General features: G+C 44.4%; 1 protein-coding gene and 1 long non-coding RNA gene across 6 annotated transcripts in view; one reads left to right on the top strand and one right to left on the bottom strand.

Annotated features, from left to right (window-relative positions):
- LOC138566924 (uncharacterized) overlaps nt 1–24,487 on the top strand; it is a 522,453-nt gene that overhangs the window by 50,836 nt on the left and 447,130 nt on the right. The window lies entirely within an intron of this gene.
- Nucleotides 1–24,487, bottom strand: part of EXOC3L2 (exocyst complex component 3 like 2) — a 543,403-nt gene that overhangs the window by 511,062 nt on the left and 7,854 nt on the right. The gene's annotated exons all lie outside the window — the stretch shown is intronic.

Raw genomic sequence — 24,487 nt, 5'->3', positions numbered from 1 at the left:
TCTTGTAACTTCTTAGCAATATTTTGATTAAATAAATTAATTTTCCCTAAAGAACAGAGGTACACTGTGTGAAGGGCTACAACTGCAGAGTAACTTTTATGTTCACGGGTGGCGTTCCTCTTTTCTCAGCCATTAAAAACTACGATAAGCAAAATTGGTCTTTTCCTTTCCAAACCGTTTTCTCTCTTTAATGGCTCCATTTTACCAAAATCTAACCTTCTTTTATCTTGAAAATCCCGTCCAGTTCTTCAGATACAACCCTCTGTTCACTTCTATATTGTCCCTGTGTTGTGCATCTATCCCCAGCCTAAACAACGCATTTCAAATCTGAGTATTTCACCCGTTTTACATAAAAACCATTTGTGCCATTTAAAATGGCAATTGAGAAAAAAAAAGCATTTTTCCAACGTGTGATTAGGCTGCATCGTGTTCTTACTTTCAACTAGTTTTTTAACTATATGCCTTTTGTTGAGAACTTGTCTTGTGATTGCCAGTGTTTATATATATATATATATATATATTCCTGCCATTGTGAGAAATCATATTTGCCTCATGGATTTAACCGCACATTAATTATTTAATTGTCAATTTTTGAGTGTCATTTCATGCCATTGCAAAGGGCTTCAAAATTGTGATTCTGTTTGCTGCACAATATCCCTGATTCCCTGCTGATTCTTTCTGTCCATTCCAAATTCGATTCATAGGGGTTTGGGAGCGCATTGCAGGGGAAAATATTAACTCGGGTGCTAACTGCTCAAGGGGAAAAAGTGCTCTTATTCATTTGTGCTTTGTATATGTTCTTGTAGAAGGTGTACAGCTTCAAGTGTACAGCTTCAGTTTTCATTGTAATGATCACCCCATTGGTGATTGCTGCCCAATATTAAAATGTGTATGATTTTCTTAGAAATCAAAAAATAAATAAATATTGCATTCCCACCAACCGGCCTGGTTCATGGTCCATTATGACCCAGGGTGTTTGAAAAAGGTGGTGTGAGACAGGTTGTGTGCCATCTCAAATTGAGAATTCCAATTGTGCGCTACATACTAGGCTAATACCAAGGTGTGTCGCCCGATTGAAATCCTTAACAGGGCACATCTAAGAGCAAGCAGCAAGATATTCCACAATTGAGAACCATTGAGAACGTTGGGCTCCCAACCCTAGATAGGTGAAATCTGGGAACTGTAACCAGGCAAGCATTGACCGAGCAAAGAGTCTGCCTAACTTATCTTGAAGGTATTCAGCCCCCTTGCGATAGTAAGCCCTATGGACCAAACAGAGGGATTTGAACTCAATCCTCTTGGCCACTGCACATCACAGGCTTTATACGGCTATGAAAGAAGCATTGTGGTGGGGTTACATCATTTGTTTGAGACCATCTGTTCAGATGAGGATATCCTATCCCCTACAAAATAGGGTGATGTTGTCATCCACACCACAGGAACTATTATTTATTTTGTTTGTACTTACAGGTGTGTCACCAAACCATTGCAACTCCAAATGTGTGTGAGGATAAGCATTGCTTGAAGGGATCTCAAATATTGTGTTGTCCAGTTCTTCCGGTTCAAAATAACACTGAGGTCACAGTCATTCAGTGTGTGATTCAGAACCCGGGGAAGGGATGGGGTGATCCTGCACCATATTAACTGGCAGACAGCTGGCACCGTTTCTATTGTTGGTACGAGTGTTCCAATTGGCCCATGGCACATAACGCCAGTGGACACTCATCTTTGACATCCTATCCCCTACCCCATACTTGGCGGTCTGACGCAGCCATTGGTGCCGCATAGCGCTTTCCAAAGAAATAAAATAAAAAAATATACACCAGCTACTCTCTGACCATGGCATAGTATTCCAGTTAGGAACACTGCATAGGCACACACATTGTACACTGAGCACTCTTTCCTTACTGCATGCATACCCTAAGACAGGGACCTTGTGCACAAAAGGAAAATAACCAGGTGCCTGTTGTCAAAACACATAATTGCCAAAGCAGTATCACTCCTACGTGGATGACAGACAGATGCACTCATTGCTTCGTTATTTAAATTCATTGAACCGCATTGCAGGATCCATAGGGGCCATTTTGCCGAGTAGAGGATGAGGCATTCTGTGCTTCCAGGCCTGCAGTATGTTGTGCTTGCATATGGTTATAAATGAGTAATCATAACAAGGTTAAATGTTCACACTTTGGACACAAGCTTGTATATATGGTGACACAACATTTACAAAAAGGAACCTGTGTTATAAACCAAAGTAATATGATTGGTTGTTTCTGTAGATGTTTGCAATCTAGCACACCTTTACACATGCAAGGAGCTCCTGCCTCTGGCCTTGAGATGGCATTACCAGCATTTGTCTGAGCCTAGCCTTGGCACAGGATCTGTATACATTATGGCTATGAGAGTAGGTACAATATTCCTCTCCACCTCATTTGCCACTCAAAATCTCCAGTGCAGCCAAGACAAAGTCTGGATAAACTTCATTCAATACAACCCTCTGGTCCTTTGAATATGTTTGGCACAGTTGGTCCTATGCAGAGAGTTTATGAAGGATTTTTGCTGCGGTCAATTCCAAGGTCAAACACACGCCAGTTTTTCGGGGTTCCCACGTTGATTTGTGCTCCAATTAGAGGCCTTGGTTACTGGATCGAATCCCTGGCTTATTGGTCTGGTTTGTTATGCCAAGTCCTCGCAGACTAATGCAAGATTATTCAGCCAATAAATAGCTCTCTAAAAGGCCCAGGACACTACTTATTCCATTTTGGGTTGTGCTAGGTCGTGGGAGAAAGTGTTACACTTGGAGAATGCTTGCTACATTTGGAGACTTTTAAGCATAGTTTTGAGTGGTACTAGGCATTAGATGTTGGATATTGTATAGTTTTGTGATATATGGGGTGTGTTTGTAGTCCACTTTCATGCCCCTATGGTTACTGTTTGTTCAGTGTTGTGTTAGTCCCCCCCCAAAAAAGTGTTTGAAAAGACATTGCCTTGTCCTGTTGTTCTTTGTTTCCGTGAAAATACTTAAAAAGCCAAAACAAAATTTCCTGGCCTGATTGTATCCCCAAAAAACCAAAGAAACACAAATTCATGTTTTCCCTTTTATGTATGTTTGTTGTTGTCACCATCGTTTCTCTTGACTCCCCACTTGCTATTTGTAATTCCTTTTACTGTTGTGTCTTGAGTCTTGCCTTTTTACTAGGGTACCTTCATTGTTCCTTCGGTGTGGTTTGTGTTTCTCATGGTGTTTTTGGTTCTGCCGGTTCTCTCTCTTATGCAAGAGTATGGCATGCTTGTGACGTTGGGAATGGAAGAAGGTGAGCGGCGTGGAGGAAGAGGAAGAGATGTGTTTCTCCTCGCACTAGAAGGAGGAATCCACCATGATTCATGACGAGGAGGAAATGTTCACCTGCTCATTGACACTGTGTCATGGGCCCTGGCCAAGCAGCTTAGACAGTCTTCTGAGTCAGTGGGGATGCTCAGGCATTGAGGTCGGCTTCAGGAGGAGGAGTACCGAGGAGGTACAGAGCTCAGAGGCAGATGGCATAGCCTCTGGTGGAGGCTTCTGCAGAGACAGGGGTGAAAACATCTCTGGTGGAGCTCCACATAGAGGCAGGGCCTGTGGAGGAGCAGGAGGGCATGCCGGTGGTGCAATGGTACAAGGGGACACAGGAATGATCCTCCTGCGGAAGGAGGTGGAGGATACAGCGAGCTCTCTGCAGGGGGACTACAGTGGGATGGTTCCTGTCTGGGTGGAGACCATTGTTGGGTACGACCTAAAGGCTTGGCAGGCAGAAGAACAATGGCTTGGAGGGTTGCCTGGAGTATGTCCTAGGTTATGATTAATTCTAAACCTTCCATCCATCTTTTTGTTTTGTTTTGCCTACATCAGCCTGAGTGGGATGGTATGCTCAAACATGGGTCCTGAGCCTAGGGACACAACATTCACCTCAATCAATGAAGATGCCCCATGAGGATAGAAAATACCTGGGGTTGCTTGTGGTCTCATGAGGAAGGGATGTGACCAAGCAGCTCGGGCTGGACTACCCCTATGCGGTGGCACCAAGCCTGATTTGGATATGGTCTTCCCCTTTCTGTAATAGCTTGGCAGGCTGAAGAAGATGGTCTGGGGTGATGCCCACAGCTATGGCAGAGGTTCAGACTAATCCTAAAGCTTCCAGCCATCACCTCTTGTTTTGCTTTAGTCAAGCTTGAGCTTGACATTCCAAGTGTACTTCGTGGCATTTGGGCTGGTTGATGTCCTTCCTGATGCTTTCTTCCTTTCTCTTGCTGATTATGTTAGTGCTGCTGCAGCAAAGCATTCATGCTCATTTGCACAATATATCCTCCTTTTAAGTGTTTGCTGCAAGTTCTGCTACTCCGACACTGGCATCTGTGGATGAAAAGAGGCCATTTTGTCCTTGAAAGTCGGTGCATCAAGGAAGCCAGCAGTTACTGAAAGTTACTTTTAAATCAAACTATCTTTGAATCCCCAAGCAGGGTTAGAAATCAGGTCTCTCACCAGCTGAGCCACATCTGCACCATATGCCAAGGCACGGTCCCTTGTCATGTTGGACTGGTTCAGATCAAGCAGGTACAGCAGAGGGAGTACCTCACCGAGTGACCATTATGATGGCTGATCTGCTTAGTGGCCTTCTCGAAAGGTCATAGCGCAGAGCAGACATTAGACAGCAGATGCCACTGACACTGTGTCAAAGATGCCCCATTTAAAACTTTGCAGAGAGTGTTCAGTAATCTGTAATGGCTCTGCACTGCTCTGCAAAGTAGACTTCCCACATGTGGTTTTCAGGTTATGCAGTGATAACTTGTTGTGTGCCTGCATTTGGCACAGTGCATTTTTGGCTTGGTAAGCCCAGGTGAATGTGAGCAGATTCTCTGGGCCATACCGACCATTTTTTCACAGGCCGACAATTTCCAATAAAGAATGTGACCCCAATGTGAAAAACATGCACACAGAAGGTGATGTGCATTGTATTCCTAATTCGTAAGGCAACGAGGAAATGTGATCCCTTGTTTGCTATAACAAAGAACAAACACAAATGGCAAGGCCTTAGCTACAGTGCCTCTATCACAACCTTATACCATTTGTCCACTGCCCTGTGGCTTCTGTCCTCAATTGCCTGATGCTGAACTGAATACACCTGCTCCCCAATAAATTACTTCAGAAATCCTCTTGGGTGATAGTGGAAGGAAAAATCATTCAGTGTATTTTGATGTCATGCATTCATTTCTCTGACAACTGGCCCACATGTCCATGGTGAAGTGGATCTTTTGGAAGCAAAAAGTATCTTAAAGTCTAAGACACTTGTGTCCCATACAGGGCTGTCACAACTAACGACTCCCAGGCCACTGCCTTGGGCAAAGCCCTATCCACACTTGGGTTCACCTATGTCAACTCAGGTCCTCCCCACGTCAAAGGTTGCACTCTTGACTGGGTTAGCCACCACAACTGCTCTGTTTGCCTCACCGGCAACACTCCCATCCCTTGGTCTGACCACCATTACTTACAGTTTGACCTTAACACCCTTAAAGGGTCTCCCGGTCCTGTGATCCCACTCCCCGCTGCCCTCACCAGAAGCTTGCGTCAACTAACTGCAGAAAAGATCTCCCCTCTCTTAGAAGTGCCCACACTGCAGCCTCCCTTCTCAATGGACCCCGATATCCTCTCCACGGCCTTCAAAACCGATGTTGTCCAGACCGTAGACTCCATCGCTCCTCTTACTATGAGGAAAGCTAAGAAAGTTAAACACTCCAATACCTGGTTCTCTCAAGAGCTGCTAGAACTTCGCTCTAAGAAGAGACGTGCACTCTCTGCATGGAAAACAAACCCCAATGAGATCTCTAAAAAGGCTTTTGAATCCATATCTAGGGAATACAAATCTAGCATCATCAAAGCCAAAGCAGCGTACTTCAATACGAGGATATCCAACGCTAAATCAGAGACCAAAGAAATCTTCAGCATCTTTCGGGAGCTGGAAAAGCCATCATGCCCACCCCCCACATTCTTAAAAGATGACAAATGGTGCAACAACATCCAATCTGCCATGCTCGACAAACTTAACACCCTTCAATCAAAAATCCTTGCCCATCAAAAAGCACTTTCTCACCTTCTCACTAAGCTTCAAAATGACCCTCCTGAAACCATGCAAACCAAATCACCAATTCTCTTTGAATTCAAGGAAATGAGTGAAACTGAAGTCGCTGCCCTCCTCAAAACCATCAAACCCTTTAACTGTAAAGGTGATGCGTGTCCAGCACAGCTCATTAAAGACTGTGCCCCCACCTTAGTACCCTTTATCACTGCATTCATTAACGCCTCCTTCCAATCCGGCCATGTCCCTTCTGACCTTAAGGAAGCCTGGGTCTGCCCGCTCCTTAAGAAACCATCCCTCGACCCACTGGTCCCAGGGAACTCCAGGCCCTTCACCACAGTCCCCTTCTTCCTAAAAATTCTGGACAAAGCAGCCTATCTGCAAGTTCAGAAATACCTTGAGGATAACTGCCTTTTAGGTCTTCGGCAGTCTGGATTCCGTCCTCGCCACGACACTGAAACGGCTCTCCTTGACCTTAAGAATCAAATGGACGACCTAAGAGACGCTGGCAAACCTGCGCTTCTCCTTCTCCTCGATCTGTTGGCGGCGTTTGACTTGGTGGATCACAACACACTTTGTTACCACCTTGCCAAATCTGCAAACTTCTCCCCCAAAACGTGTGAATGGATCACCTCATTCTTGCAAGATAGGGCTATGAAAATCTTTTCCGACTCAGCCTGTGCCACACCGAGCCTCATCAAGTGCGGAGTTCCACAGGGGTCCTGCATAGCACCCACCTTGTACAACCTGTTTACCAGGCCACTATTCAAATTGATGGACGCCCTGGGCATCTCATATACAAATTATGCAGATGATACACAGGTACTCATTCCCCTCTCGGGTGACTACCAGGCCGATAGCATCACCCTCAATTCTATCTACTCTAAGATCCAATCGTGGATGGCCCAGAACTGGCTATGCCTCAACAGTGAAAAAACGGAACTTCTGCTGATTGGATCCCCATCCATCCTCAGCAAGCTAGGCAATCAATACTCCACCTTCACTGTCGACAACATTCCCATTGCCGTCTCCCAAACAATCAAAACACTTGGCGTCTACCTTGACTCAGACCCCATGGATAGACAAATCAGCGCCATTGTTTCTTCATCTGCTTATTTCTCCAAACTGCTTAATGCAGCAAGACCTTTCCTTTCGCTGCCCAATTGCCTCACCATAGCCAGGGCAATCATCGGCTCACGACTTGACAATTGCAATGCCCTCCTGGCTGGGACCTCCAGCAAAAACATTGCCAAACTACAGGTGGTCCAGAACAACGCACTCAGGGCTGCCACTGGGATCCCCAAGAGGGACCACATCTCCACTACAAGAAGGCAGGTGCACTGGCTGCCAGTTAAAGAAAGAATAATCTTCAAAACCCTCTCACTCGCCCATAAGTGCCTCAATGACCTAGCACCTCCCTACCTGGCTTCCAAAATTCAGAAACTCTCCTCTCAAAGGCCTACTAGAATGGCTTACACCAACATGATCTCCACTCCCAAAAGCAGGAGAGTGCGTGCAGGTTGCACCAGCTTCCCCTCCATGGCCGCCTCATTCTGGAACTCCCTTCCCGCCCACCTCAGGATGATTGACTCCCATCTGGCATTCCGTAAAGCTATTAAAACCGGACTATTTGTTTGATTTGCCAATCCTAAGCCTCAGCCTATCACCTGCTACTTAACATGCCTGTAACTAAGTCTGTATCACTGTATTAACAATTAAGCTTCCTTTCATCGACTTGCAAGCGCCGTGATGCCTGTGGGCTGTATTGTGCGCTCTACAAATACAAATAAATAAATAAATAAGATGTGGTGAGGCCCGGGGCAAAACATTTGGTGAGGCCCTCTTATGATTTTTTGCACTGGGCCAGCTGTGGCACCCCCGCAAATAGGAGACTTGAGAATTCTCCCCTTGAGTTTGTGTGGAGGAACCCAAATATGGTTTATTTCTACAACTGCAAAATATTAACTACAGCAAATTTTGATTTCTCTACTGAAGAACGGTTGATGTCAGACTAGCTTTTGTATCATATGCATAAATATATATAGGATGGCATGACGGCATGTGGTACATGATGCCAGCATTAAGGGACACCCTGTCCCTGTGTGCACATTAAAACACACATCATACACAGTGGAGGCTAGTGAATTTCTGAACGGAAGAGGCTTAAATGTTTAAGCCAATTATGCAGGATCGACAGAGCACAGGGAGGGAACCCAAACCAAACAAGGGTTGCTTGAGGGGGTGTCTCACTCCCAAGAAAATGTTTGAAACATTGGGTTAAAATTATGCATGTTACAGCACTTTCTTAGCAAAATTGGGTAGCAATCCATACATTTTGTATGGTAGAACATGGAAAAACTCAATAGTTGCAACTCATCAACTGTTCACAGGAACATTTGCCAATGCATTTCATGCCGCCTTTACACACAACATATATTAGTACAGAAATATATTTATGCTTGTTGTTCCCATGTATGTCCATGCAGGCTGCACCAAGATATGCCATTATTACCATGTACGGACTCCCAGGCTGTAAAAATGCCATGCCGCAGAAAGTATGTTGTGGCTGAATATGCACCATAAGTGTTATTACTGGCTAGATTGGCCTAAATTCAAGGTGGGCCAGTTTAGCCAAATAGTATGTTTGCTTTAACCTTGATGTATAGTCCTGTGCATCAAGAGTAAAGAAAAACAAGCATTGGCAATGCTAACAGTTTGGGCTTTCGTGTAGGCATGAGACAGGCACTGCTGTATTGGTATTTACTAACCATTGATGTTGGCAGGTGCAAAATGGTTTGAGTACCTGAGCATCTAACAGCAGTGCCTGGCAAATGCCTAATACTTATACACAAGCCAAAACCGTTGGCTTTGTCAGTGTTTGTTTTTAACAGGACTTCAGTAAAAGACACGCAGGGTGCGTTTTAACTCAAGTGGCTGAGGGCAGACCCGGTCAAGACATATGTATTACACTGGTACGTGGTACTGTGCTTACAACTCGAACTAAGTCATTAACTCTCAGAAGATTCCTTTGAGAGAACACTCACAGACACTGTGAGGGCAACGTCTGATGGCAAGGCATCAGTAAAGCTAGCTCAAAGAGTTCCAATAAGGAAACGTTTTGGGTGGTAAGGGCAGGAACTGGGTGTGAATTGCCATAGGGATTATCATGGCCATGACAAGTCATTGGATGGGCAAATAACTAAACAACATCTACAAGTATTGTGTCCCTCCCCATCTGCCATTTCTCCCTATGTGTTGTAAATGCTGTCATCAGGACTGGAATTTGGCAAAGAATTACTCACAAGATCTCAGATCCTGCTCCACAATCCTGGGAAATCTATGTGCACTATAAGTTTATTTTAGAATGTTGTGGTGTGTTCATGCTTTAAACTATGTTGGGCAGGGCTTTGAAATGTGGTCGCAAGGTTCGAAATTGAGGCACTTCCCCCCCAAGACCACTAGAAGGTCTGAGCGGAGCCCTTGTGAAATCCCTTGTCAATGTTGCACTGTACTGGAAATATTAAAGTGCATTTTTTAGTTTTAAAAGGGGTGCAGATTTTGAAATTTGCTGATGATAAATCCTCTGAGGGGAAGAGGTAAATGTTATGATATGGCATACGCCATTTATAACACTCCTGTACACAAGTGTTTCTAGGCATGGCATGACAAGACAAGGGAAGATAGAGGGAGGACAATACAAATGATCTTACTAGGCCTCGTGCAAGTGTGACGGCACTACAGTGCAGGGGGGAATGAGAGGGAGAAGTGCCACGGAGTGGGAGGGGGATGGGGAGTGGAGTCGAAGATCACACCAAGGTTTTTTGCCACACAAGGAGGGCGGCCAGAATGAGAGGGGGAAAGCCTGCGCACAGGTCCCAATGAGCAGGATCTCAGCCTTACTGGCATTATGTTCATGGGGGTGATTACAATACCTGCCTTACACCCTCCTAATCCTACCATTGCTGTACCTGGCTCCTTTCACTGCATTAGGAGGGATGCCACATAAAAAAGTCTATTTCCAACACTATGGGCCTCATTACATGGACGGCGGTAAGGGTTAACGGTCACCGTTAATGGCAACAGTGACCGTTAACCCTTACCGCCGTACTACGAGGTCCATTTGCGGGTTGGAGGATTTAACGCCTGCTTCTTGCAGGTGTTAAAATCCAACCCGCTAAGGGACCTCGGAGCTAATTACGGCACCGCAAAATTGCGGTGCCGTAATTAGCGCCTTCCCCAGTCCCATAGAGCCCTATGGGGCAGAAATGGGAATGGGGAAGGGCAATGGCGGAAAGGGGATTTACCGCCCCTCCAACCTTGGAATGGGGCGGTAAATCCCCTTTCCGCCAAGGCGGTGCCGATATTTTACCGGCATGAGCCATGGCGCTAATAGCGCCATGGCTCACCGCCTACCGTGTAATGAGGCCCTATGTGTTTGCTAAAGCAATAGTTTTGACTTATTGGTGTCACACCTAATAACCCAAACAAAAGGAATGCCATGCAGTGGAGCAACAAATTTGAGCAGATCGGGCTCTAGCCCCCTCCTGAAATGTTGGGCTTTTTTGGCTCGACTTGGCTGCATGGGCGGCGCAGCCCTTGGCTGCGGAGGGCTGAAGCCTCCCACTTTGAGGTAGATGCACTCATTAAGGAGCGGCATCAGCATCAAACATGCAGAGCACAAAAGCCTATTCATGCAATATCAACAGACTCTCTTTGATAAAGGCAAAGTCTTAACTTCTGTTCTCAGCTTTTAGATGGCCCACCACTCCCGAGACTAGTATAGCATTATGAAAGTAAACAACCTCTGAATTGGGGTGAAAGGTGCGACAATGGCCAAAGGGAAGGTGCAATAGCTACTCAGCTTCCTAGCTGGGCTCAGGGAATTGGGAGGGACGTAGGAGAAGAGTTGGCTGAAGATATGTCAGGGCTGGTGGGGGCCCGTTTCTTTTTGATGTTTGTGGGGCACCCCTTACATTACAGATTGGAAAAATAGGCTGGCCAACGGAGCTGTGGTCAGACGCAACAGGACACAGATGTTAATCAGTGCCTGGGCTTCGCTGTTAAGAAAAGACTAACATAAAACATTTGGCTGTTAACACCTGCATTCATATGCATACATATTTAGGTAATTGGAATTGGGATGTGGGGTTAGCACTTGTCTACCAGGGGAGTGATTAGAAAGGACATGGTGGTATGAGACATCTCATTCTCACTGGCAGTAGTCCTTAAGTGCAGGGTTTCAGAAATGAAGGAGACAGCTGCTTGTAACATTGATGCTTCACAGGAATAGTCTCATTTGAATGTGAAAAGATTTTAGATACCCCCACAGCAAGTTTGCCCCTCTCCCAACATTTGAAGTGTCAGTCCCAACCCACCCCCCGAAAGTTTAGTTTAGGTGCACCTCTGATGCCGTGACCCCACCTCTTAATTAAGTGGCCCGCAGGGCTGCTAAATTTAGGGGCGGGGGCTGGCACACATACTCACATGCCACACTTTCATAGATGCACCCATCCACCAGTCACACAACTCCTTACATGCATGCATGCATACATAAAAACCAAACACAGAGTTGAACCTAACATAAACACCAACATGCGCACATGCATTCATACACATATACATAATCATTACACATATATACATATTTCATTTAAAATAAAAACTCTAAACTTACCTCCATGATCCCTTCAAAAGCAGATGGCCCTCCCATCACTCCAACACCTAGACATGCTGCCTGATAGGAGAGAACTCCTCTCCGATCAGTCAGCATGTTCACACTGAGCAACGTGAACACACTGACTGACAGGAGAGGAATCTTCTGTTGTCATTCAGCATGTCCACGTTGTCAGCTGAATAACGGGAGGCAGAAGAGCTCATTTCTGAGCCCTGCTGTCTACCATTATGTTGCTGTTTGTTGCAGAGCCAAAACGGCTTCGAAACAAACCGCAACATCATTGCTGGTGCAGAGAGCAGACAGCACAGTCCCCCGTGTGAATAAAGAACATGGGAGGACTGTGCTGGCTTCTTTCTACTCAGGAGGGGGTGCTGCAAGGCCCCTGGCAAGCGCGAGGCCTGGGGAAGTTTGCCCCTCTTGCCCCCCCTCGTAACAGCCCTTCCCGTACACACCCACATACTGGGAAACAGCTGTATAGGTATAATTAGATATGAGATAACAAAGTTAGAAGTCATACGTTTTAGGAAGAAATTACTAATACATGAATGATTAATTTACAATCCAAATTTATATTCATAGCAAAACAAATGTTTTACATAACAACAGTGCTTTTCAAATCCAGTAGCAGAGTGTTGATTTCTTATAGCTCAACACGTTTCGGGCCAACGCCCTTCCTCAGGAGCAAAACCGTATATAATCTGCAAATGTGTTAAGTAACAATGTCAGTATTCAACTCAATAATATTAGTTACACAAGTCTTCATGCGAGATGTAATATAAAATTGATTCACTTGTCCAGATTTCTAGCTAAATCATACTATTCTACCAATGTCTCCACCCCGAGATACAAATAGATAAACCAGCACGGTACTGTGAGTAAATTAGTTACCAGTTACTGTAAGCTGAAAAACTTGAACCAGTGTTGGTCATGGGTAGTATTCAGACAGCGGTGAAAGAGATTAATTAGGGACGTACAATCACCACATGATGTTAATATGATTGTTCACAAGGCCGGGCATATCACAGCAATAGTCACTAGGATTGTGACTATTCCTCACCTTCCTATACGATCTCCCTCAATCTTAAGAACTGACTGTAGGGTAAGTTATTTTTGAGATAGAGAAGATGGAAGCTGAGATAGTGTATCTCTCAGTGGAGACATTGGCAGAACAGTATGATTTACCTAGCTATCTGGACAAGTGAGTCCATTTTATATTATACCTCGCTGAAAGACTTGTGTAACTAATATTATTGACTTGAATATTGATGTTGTGACTCAACACATTTGCATATTATATGCAGTTTTGCTCCTGAGGAAGGGTGGGGCCTGAAACGCATTGAGCTATACAGAAAGCAACACTCTTTGAATATATTTATTAAAGAGAGTTAGTCACTAGTGGTGCCTATCCACATCCTATAGTTTGTACATTGCTTGATACCTTCATTTGACCACATGCAATTATGGAATCCCAAATGCACGCAGCAAGCGCCACTGCAGATGTGAAAAGACCATGAGATTCATGTATCCTTCTACCTCTGGCTCGTTTAGGTAAACACATGTTCCACTGTGTTGTTCCATCACTGAAGGGAACCTGGTGCCTCACTTGCTGAATTTCTGCTATTCCCTCTCGCACAAATCACGTGAACATACATCTCACACGAGCTGTCATTAGGGGTTCTCTTCTCCTCCTCTCAGGTATCACCCAGTGACATATGTCTCGTCCACTCACTTCGCAAGATGGACATTTACTGGTGACTGTAGCCCCTAACTCAGTCTCTGATGTCTGCTGTTTTCTCTCAAAAGAATCACATCAGTGTGGAGCAAGATTCCCTCAGGGATACTCTCCTTTTCCTGCTCCTCCTCCCAAGTGTTACGAGATGACATGCGTCATGCCCATTCACGCCAATGGACAGATTCTGCCTCCAACAATCACTGCCTCCAACAACCCCATAACAGTATCACAAGAGCTTTAGAGAGGTTGGAAAGAAAAGTGGGCAGACATTTGAAGTGTTCGCACACTTGTCATTAAAATATCTGAGCGGGTGGGTGTCTGGTAACAAAGTTGACACATTTAAAAGGTTGTGCAATTTTAATGTTTGTGAGCATTTACTGGAGAATTGTGTGGTTGGCCTACACCAGCATCTTGTGGACAAGACTATTATAGAAACTAGGGTGCTTGCAAAGGCTGCTGACCAGTACATAAGTACTTGAATCCATAAAAAGGGTCAGGCGATCACACCTTAACCAGAGGAGACAATCTTCAGACATGATGCTCGTGGTCTTTTCACCTCTGCAGTGGCACTTGCAGTGTGCTCTTTGGATTCCATAATTGCATGTGGTCAAATGAAGGTATCAACCACTTACAAATTATAGGATGTGCGTAGGCACCGCTAGTGACTACTCTCTTTAATCAATATGTTTAATCATTCAAGACCAATTATGGGGTGCTAATCCCTCAAAGAATGTCCAGCAATAGATACTCCACTTACAATCTAAGAAGGACCTGGGCACACTGCCCACGGTGAGGGTTGCACACTCTGCAGCAGAACCGCACTCTGTTATGCATTTGTATTGGTGTATACCTCTGTAAAGGGCTCTGTTGCTTCTCGAAGCTAGGTCCATGCTCAATAAATACCATAACAATAATGCTACTGCCAGAACACTTCAAATATCATGTACATGTTTAGAGTACACTAACGAAACCCACTCTACATCTCAATCTTTGATTGAGTCCCCATCACTCACTCCCTGTAACTACCCTTCTTCCTACTGAACTACTCTAACTCATGGATTAACACGTCCACACATTTCCTATGCCTGCCTCCAGCAGTGACCACCTGCCTCTCTGAAGTCTGCCTAAGACTGAAAAGGAACTCCAACCATGATTGGTCCATTACAGACCATGCAGTTGAACTAATTTGAAAAAGTGTCTGAAGATTGGCCTGGTTGAATCACCAAACATTCAAGTGGTGTATGGTTCAAGAGGTGCAGTTTGTCCACAGAGAGAGAAGACAGTAGAAGCTGGGCACTGGTGCTACACAGAATTAGTAAAACACCCCAGCTGGAAGATGCTGTTGTGGAATGGGTCACATTTGACATTTTCCATTCTTGAAATCCTTCACTTTGGAAAATTCCTTGCCATTATGTAATATTGTCTGTCAAGGAAAAAAGTTTGATTGGCTGAATCCTGTCTGCCTGTCACATTATAAAGAGGCCCACCCTTGAGCTGGGATGTGTTGAATCTATCAGTCTTGCTCAGCAAGTCTGCTTTAGGATACATTCCCCCAAGTACTGAAAGCCAGCAATATGAAGTGGAGGTAAGGACAGTGCATAACTGTGGCCAGTTAAATTTGAGAAGAACCAGTGTTCTTCTACTCCAAATCTAGTTCCTCACCTTCTTCTCCTAAGATGTCGACTTATAACCAATGGCAAGAATGATCATATTCTGACACTTAACCACCTTAATGTGGTAAATGTTAAGAGCCCCTTCAAGTTTCGTGAGCCTGAAAGTATTCTATCAGGAGAGGAATAGACAGTTTAGCGCCCAATAACATGTTGTTTGCAGTCAGGGGCCTCTTCTATCTGTGGAGACCTTCTCTTACTATGGCTGTTGTCTGGACACTGATCAAAAGGTGAAGATATGGAGTTGCAGAGTGCCTAGAAGCCAAGTTGTTCATCACTGCATTTCTTATGACTGAGAAGATGTAACACACCATATTTGAGGGCACCTTTACAGTTTTGTTAGCCGCCTGTGTGATAACACTCTTTTGTGAAGAATGCTTTTGGAACATTGACTGAGATTTCTCAATCCCCAACAAGGATTATGCAGGTCCAGAGAATGCTTAAGTACTTTTACATTGGTTTACTGCAAATTTCTTACACTCCAGGACTGAAATGACCCCATCATGGTATATGACCAAGCCAAATCACCAGGGAAGTAGTACAACTAAACTTGGATCCTTAATTTGACTTATCTTTGATCATTCCGAGGAATATCTCCTCAAATGCTATTGCTGGGATATGCTTGCAAGGTAAGATTGCTGTACTTTGTTATTCTAAAGACCATTTTATCTATTGTTTTTTCATCAGTTAAAGATTTACAATTTGTTTGATTTTTGATTATTCATAGTTTCTCTAAAATATCTTCATGTGTGTGAGGAATTCGGCCATCCGCACAGTGGGTGTGCGTTGGCCTGAGCTTTTAATTTTTTTTTAAATTAAATTGAATGATGGTAAATCAACCTCTGGATAATGTGTGGGGCTATTCCACACAGTTTCCTATCGTCACCTCACGACATACGCATAGACTTGTGTACTTTGGGTGGACACAGCCTACAGGTGCAGTCACCCCTGCCATATGTAGTTGGGATATGACAGGAGGTGTGTACAATGCATCTCCAGAAAGGGGGAGGACCAACACTTTCCATGCCATGGCCAGCCTGATTAACTAACAAAGGCTCCATGGATCCACCCTGCTCTTTAGTTGGGCCCTTCAGCTGGTGGCAGCGATTATCATAATTAACATACTAATAAAGTGTACTTGAAAAAGCCCCACACATGGCCTGGCTGCAGAGGATAACAAAAGGAGACAGGAAACCCCAACAACCTTTCATATGCAACTCTGTACACCTGAAGTCAGCTCCCGCTCTCAGTATCAATTGACAGTGAACTGTAATGTCTGGGACTGCATGTTTACAGTAGTTCACTCCGCAGGGAGAAGGTACAAGGATGTGGTTTGCAGGAGCCAGACAGTCTGGTCTTGCTGAAGCTTTCATCAGGAACCACAGAGATATCTTTTAACCAGAGAGACCCTTTGATCACACGACAGGAAGATGGGTGGGACTTAGTATTATCCCTTTACCTTTTCTGTTGCAAAGCACTCTAGTTATGACCTAACACATACAGAAGATTGTTGGCGGGGACACAGGATTGGTTCACTAAGGTCGGTTTAGGCTACACCAATCCATGTGGTCCATTCTGCTTTAAAAGTGGCCCGAGCCCCTCCTTTGGTAGATCATCTGAAGAGTTTGCAAGAAGTAGCAAGAATAACTCATTATTGGACCCTGGCTGAAGGTACAGTCTGACTTACATCTTCCACCAGTGAAGGAAGGCCAGCATTTCTAAAGAGGGAAGCAGGGAACAGTAGGAGATCCAGAACTCAGAGGACTTAACAGCAGTTCCAGAACTGGTACCCAGCCAGAACAATGGGTCCCCTGCTAGGCTCTGCACTAAGCTTTCTAGATAAGAAGCACCAGAAGGTCTCTGTACCTACAACATAGGACAAGGCAGCTGCCTGCAACACACTCCTCAGCTTTGAGCCGTCCGCCTTAAAGGACGACACAAGCCCACTGAAGAAGCTGGGAGAAGTGCCTCGATGAGCATCTATCGACGTCTGCCTTAAAAGAATTATTTTCTAAACAGTGGAGTTCCTCGAGCTGCAACCAACTGCAACGCTGACCGTTGTCAAGCCGCAGTCGCTTAAAGACAACCGAGACATCTTGACCAGTGCTTTAGAACCACTGACCTTCACTGAGAACACGATTCCTAACCTTGAGCCGCTGTGTAAACCAGGCTGCAGCTGTTCGGCCAGCGTCGCTCGCTGAACCGTCTTGCCGCCTGATACCCGCAGCTGACACCCATCTTTTACTCTGTCACAGAAGCCTGCGAAGCGCCCTGAAGCCGACTCAACTCTGTCAAGCACCACAAACACCTACCGCACAAGGTGCATTGTGTTTCTGTCCCCCTGGTCCTTCCAGTAGGCCCCTAGAGACATATTAAGACCCATTTCTCCCTTTGTGCTGAAGCCAAGTAACCTTAAACTGTTGTGATTATTAACCATACCGACTACCCTATTGTCAGTATCCAGAGTGCATCGCTTTTCCTTCTTTGAAACTGTCTGTCCTCTGCATTCCTTTACAGGGTGGGTTGTATTTCGTAGTGCTGATAGAACTGTCTGTTGTGATATAAATAAAGTCAATATTTTTGATACAACCATGTCTAGACAGTCCCTTTTATCACTGGATAATAATTAAAATAGAAGTATTTTCGCTGTGTCGGAGCTAACCAACGATCCACAACCTTTCGGAAATAAGCCTGCTATTCCGTCCATGTTACCAAAATTGGACAAGGAATTTTAGAATGTGCCTTTGTTTTCAATCTGTTCGGATCCATTCTGGTGTACTAGGGGTTCGGGGCTGAATGACAGTTTATAAACCGATATTCATCCCTGGACCACTGGTGCCCCGAAGGTTGATTCGGCACAATGTGATATGTCTGTGAATAAATGTTTATATATTTTTATGATGGCCTTTTAAGACAACATATTTGTTTTCAGATTCTATCTTTATGCTATGCTCTAAAGCGAGCCCACCCATCCGCCTTCTACTGCGTTAAGCTTATATTCAGTTGCATGTTTCTGAAGCTGGGACATCCTGAGGCGTTTGATTAACCATCTTTTGACCACGCGAAACCTCCATCAGACTAACAAATCCACCAAATGAAAAATAATTGAAGGTATAGATGTTTGAAGGAACTGTTCTACGCAGAGAGCGTGCCTGCGTTACTACAGTCTGTTGGTCATTTTTGGTCATCATGGCAGATGAGAGTATGTTTCTCGGCGGGGGCACGGTGGTGGAGGATATGAATGGCCCAGGAAAAGGTGAGGAAACTAAAACAATTGGCAGAGTGGTACAGGATGCTGGGCACATGGGTTGGGGGTACTGCCCAGTTCCTGCACTTTGTTGATGGAAGGTCAAGTATCTACTGAAGATCACGACAGTGCCCAGGGTGGAGGTGGCCCCCACAAGACCCCTCTCATTGAAGAGGTAGAGAACAGAGTAAGGAAGAGGTCTTCTTTACGCATACCACAACAGTTGGGAGAAGGGTTATAACATTACAAGGATGCAGGTCGTAGGAAGGAATTTGGGATGTGAAGGTGTTCTCTGGGGCATGGGTGGAAAAAAGACGTTGGTGGACATGATCAGTATGGGGGACCGGCTATTGTACATTGCTGCAAGCTGTGCTAGCAAGCCACTGCAATGACTGATGTATTGGCTATGGCGGGCAGAGTGATTGCAATGTAGAGTGGGGAAATGTGCAATAGAGCAAACTAATGCAAAGCATGTGTAACCTGGTCATAGTAATCTCATATTCATATTCACACAATTGGAGTTCTGTCATTGAAGGTTCCTCAAAACACGTAGATAGATTGACGAGAATACTGTGTCGCCCATTTGGTAACGAGATTGAACATTCTGGCTATCTGGAATGGCTTAGGTTTCTCGGGAGGATAGCTCAGGGACAACGCGCTCACCTTGGAAGAAAGACGACACAGAGCAACAGAGGTGCGCTCCCTGGGTCCGCGCTTAGAAACCTCTGGGTATTAAGTGCGTTATAAATAACCAATTTTATAAAAATATATATAATTATAATTTAAGCATTACATATAGTGGCAATCCATTCAATAATGTAATAGGGTATTAGCTGGTTATCCTTCCGCATGATTCCTCACGAATTGAAACCCATCCACAACTAGATGAAAGACTTGAAGATTGTTCCCTGAAAGACGCTCCTTGCTTTCAGAGAACCAACCAAACTCAAAGAAATTATGATATGAAGCAAGTTAAACCTCATTGCACAGAAAATGTAGCTGTGCTGACATGAAAGATATCTACTACAGTTCTGATATAATCAAGATACCCCACAGGAGGGGAGGATTACTAAATTACCGGAAGTTGTCCATGTGCATCCATCAATGTTCTGTATCTCATTATGTGTATGAAAATCCCGAGGGGGCTTCTGTGTTGGGGAAACTGGCCAGCACCTACATAAGTGGATGAATCTCCACAGGCAATGCATTAGAAGATGGAGGACGGACAGGCCCATCGGAGGCAACGTTTTGAAACCAAACCACCCCATTGATGACTTTAAAATCGCAGTGCTGAAAAGTAACTTCAGGACAGAAAATGCACTAAAAAGATGAATAAAAATACATGCAGATTTTCAACACTCTGGAAGATGATTTTGAGAAACATTGTGACTTCATGGGTAATTATCCCAACTAACGCATTCCCACTCTTTGCACCGATAGAGAACCAGAGGTCATAAAAGATAAGCCTGTTATTTCTATTATTGTGTTCTATGGCTCTTCATTGACACTTGACTGGCACACTACCAGCCCCACCAGACGTTCTGGGGCACTGGTCTGTTACCAGAATGACTCCAACCCAATATTCCCAGTGCTTTTAAAGCCCTGCCCCAAAAGCATGTGAGAGCTCAGGTTCTTTCTATTCATCACTCAGATGTAAAGAAGCACACACTCACTATGGCATCATCCTTTTCACACCAGCCTTCGCAAGTCAAAGCCCAACATATGACTAATGTTACCCCTTCCTATTAGCCTTTGAGAGGCATAAGCCCAATACATTGAAGACTGCGCCTTCGCCATTTTCGCTAAGGGATCAGCTTGACAAATGGCTTGCTCTATTTCAGTCTAAGAAGCCTTGTAGAGACAATACTGGAAAGTGAACAACGCCATGATTAATTTTCTAAATGGAATTGTCCAACATGTGATTGTCTGTTTTTCCTATCCCAAGTATAAACATAGGTGGGCATGGTGGGCAACAGGCTAAGTCAAGTGAGCCAGCATCAGTCAAGAAGCAGGACTGAGTGCTGTAGCCTTCCCCTAGCAGTATGTTGTAGAGAGTGTTTTGTTCAGAGTGTCTCCAAAGGAAATCCTTGGAGACTTTCTGTGAGCAGAATACATTGTACACACTGGTGCACATTGGTGTTCAGAATATATTTTGCTCACAGAGATCTCCAAGGATTTCCTATGGCAACGCTCCATGAGAACATTACTGCCGGGGAAATTCTGCAGCAGCCAATGAGCTACTTGCACATTGGCTGCTGCATCCTCATCTGGCATTATTTGCCAGAAGATTTTTGCTCACATAGTCTCCAAAGGCAATCCTTGGAGTCTCTATGTGAGCAAACTACACCCTTCATGCCAGTGGGGTGGCGTTTTAATCATGCCAACTTCATTGTTATGTATAACGTATTTCCATAACGTGCCTCCAGCTACATTACGAACATGGCGTAGCATTTTCCTATGGGCACATGAACATTTTCTGATTGTTTTAATTATTAAGAAAATGTTCATGTATCCATATGAAAAAGCTGCCCAATTCTAATACGTGCTTCCGGCAGTATAATAAACTTTTATATACTGCGACTGCTAGAGGCTACATGCTTCCGGCAGTATAATAAACTTTTATATACTGCGACTGCTAGAGGCTACATGCTTCCGGCAGTATAATAAACTGTTATATACTGCTATTGCTAGAGGCTACGTGCTTCCGGCAGTATAATAAACTGTTATATACTGCTATTGCTAGAGGATACGTGCTTCCAGCAGTATAATAAACTGTTATATACTGCGACTGCTATAGGCTATGTGCTTCCCGCAGTATAATAAACTGTTATATACTGCTACTGCTAGAGGCTATGTGCTTCCTGCAGTATAATAAACTGTTATATACTGCTACTGCTAGAGGCTACGTGCTTGCGGCAATATAATATACTATTATATACTGATACTGCTAGAGGCTAGAGGCTATGTGCTTCCGGCAGTAGACTGTTATATACTGCTACTTCTAGAGGCTATGTGGTTCTGGCAGAATAGAACTGTTATATATTGCTACTGCTAGAGGCTATGTGCTTCCGGCAGCATAATAAACGGTTATATAATATACTGCTACTGCAAGAGGCTATGTGTTTCCGGCAGTATAATAAACTGTTATATACTGCTACTACTAGAGGCTAAGTTCTTGTGGCAATATAAGAAACTGTTATATACTGCTACTGCTAGAGGCTACATGCTTCCAGTAGTATAATAAACTGGCAAATACTGCTACTGCTAGAGACTACGTTCTTCCGGCAGTATACTAAACTGTTATATACTGCTACTGCTAGAGGCTATGTGCTTCTGGCAGTATAATAAACTGTTATATACTTCTACTGCTAGAGGCTTTGTGCTTCCGGCAGTATAGATTATGCAATGTAATGTAAAGTGGTCCTATATAGCTCACATCTGCGATTTTGGTGTCCTCTCTGTGTGTGGTTCTGTAAGGAAAGAGTAAGGGGTTGTTAGTGGGATGAGAAAGGTTGAAAGAAATCCTGTGGTGTTGATGATTGCAGGCCGCAAGCATAGGTCGAAGTGGGTGGGAACTAAAGGCCATGACATACTCTTACTTTTCTTCAGTATCCATCATCGTTCCCTTACCTAATGTGACGTGGGACACCGTTCCAGGACGGCAGGGCAGACCACTTTTGTGGGTTTTATTTTAAACTTTTCCCGTGCTGGGGACTCGAACCATAGCACGTGCCAGAAAGTATCTGCTGTTACATTTCGCTGCTGGATTCACTGTGTTTGTTTGAATACACTGCCATTCCCAAAGCGCTGAAAAAGCCAAGCTCCTCAACGATCTGCCTTAGAATTTCTATGGGCACAGGAGTCTTTGCAGGTAATGGGGGGTGGTCTGTGTCTGTCTCTATTGCCATGATAAGAGAGGCGGATGGGTGGATGAATGGAAAAGGGAGGTTGCATGCTGTGTGGGTAACGTGGCCATTTAAATGCATCTTCTTGCTTTCTTCATAGTACTATTGCAAAAGAGGTCATCGGGTGAAGGAAAGGAAGGATCCAGATACAGGGTGTGAATTGCAGGGACAGATGGTGAGTATGGGGTCTGGGTCCAGGGTCTTGGATAGGGGAGCGGGGCAGTAAAAGATCTTCTGACCAGCCTGCCACTTTGTAAATTAACTCCTAAAACCTATGTTCATTGAGTCTTCATTAAGCCTTGTATGGTTAAGCAAACCTCTCGTTCGGCTGTGGTACAACAAACAAGGGAGCTTCCTTTGAACCACAGTCTCTGTCTCAAATCTTTTTCCTGCTTTAATAGATTTTCCTGTACAAGATTTATGTTTGCAACTTAAAAGTCTATTCAATGGGGAATGCTAGGCAGAATTACATGCAGTACCCTTTGGGAACACTACACACAATTAAGACTACAGGTGTAAGCACAACCACACCTTTGGTAGAAACCTGTACTACACAGTTATGTGTGAGCAGTCGCTGAGCAACCAGACTGATCTCAAGAATAATGTGAGCAGTACAAGATGTTACACAAAGGACTTGCAATCACAGTAGTTCAAACAAACACTATTCAAGGTTTCCTGGTAAAAAAATATACATTTATTTACACAGTCAGTTGGAAAACATTCCACTTGTAAGAAGCAGCTCAATATCACAATCTTAATACACTACAGTACACAACCAATACGTTTCTGAACAAGTTAAGCTCCCCTGAAGTGGGAGCAAAATGGCACATCAAAAAATACATGAACGAGTGGGAAAAAAGGTTCACACTCTTTCCAGGTAAAAATTACAATCCTAGAAATCCAGCAAAGTTGCTGGGGGTCTCAAAAGTTAAGTGAAATAAGCACATTCTTGAGAATTCCCCCTAACAGGGAGCCACTGTTGTGTTTTTCGTGCTGGAGTGATGTGGTTCTGAAATTAAGGTTTCTGTATCTTTTTGGCAGCCCTGTTTCGGGCTGGTGGCATTTTTCTGATCAGCTTCTTTGAGAGTCCATGCTACAATCAATTACAGTACAGATTTGATGCAATTGAACCTGAGTTTTATGGGTCATTATAAAGTGGTCCATTTCTGAAGCAGGTCCACATTAGACAGCCGTGTAGGGCACCACCAGTAAGTGGGGCACCACGCTGGCCCAACAAGCAGGAATTCAATCTCCATGGCAATGGTGGAGGAGCCAACATAGCAGTTCAGATGAGACAGCACAAACCCATGCACAGCATCAGCCCTGATCACAAATGATTTGTTTAGAGAAGAAATGATTCAAGCAGCACTCAAATATCTCACCAACATTCCACTGCTTCAAAAAGGCACACTCACCAATGCCATCAAAATCATCATCGCGGCCATCACTGTCATCTGCATTGCACCCAAGATGCATCAGAAAACAATATTTTCCCAACTACAGGCTCACCTCTACAAGCAGGGCATCCTTAGCCCATCGCAGTGCGTTACTGAATCATTCAATCGATGTATGATTATTTCGATAAAAATCCATAAAGCAAACATTTTTCAATGGTCCACATACAATATAATCTAAGAGAATAGTTCCGTCAACAAAACAACAGTTCATACTATATTTGCATGTGTTCAAGTTGACCAAACTTTGTCTTTTGATAAATCTTGATCTCCTCACAGTCTGTGACACCACTGATGACAAGATCATATTCCCCATTGCTTTTCTAAAATGGCAGGACACACTGATTCCTCTTTGACCCGGCTTCATGTTCTTACCTTCACGAGGATCATTTCATGTGGGAACCCACAAATGTCGGACTTTTCGCTGTGTCTCCCCAACATCTGCCCTCTTTGAAGATCATAGGCGACCACAGCTTAGAATACCAGCCAGTGAACGGACAACCCCACCAGCACAGACCACTACGAGAGGCGTTGCTAGGGGATGGCTGAGGGGGCCATAGCCCGGGTCTTTTGGGTGTAGCCCCAGATATAAGCTTAGGGGTTACAACCAAAAGTCTAGCTAGCCCCGAGTCCAGACAGTTACGCCCCGGATCTTTTCCAGACCTAGCAACACCCCTGAATTGGCATTCAACTAC

The sequence above is a fragment of the Ambystoma mexicanum genome, chromosome 2p, assembly GCF_040938575.1.
Source record: "Ambystoma mexicanum isolate Mex_15411 chromosome 2p, UKY_AmexF1_1, whole genome shotgun sequence".
Classification (NCBI taxonomy): domain Eukaryota; kingdom Metazoa; phylum Chordata; class Amphibia; order Caudata; family Ambystomatidae; genus Ambystoma; species Ambystoma mexicanum.
This window is presented reverse-complemented; position numbering and strand designations above follow the sequence as displayed.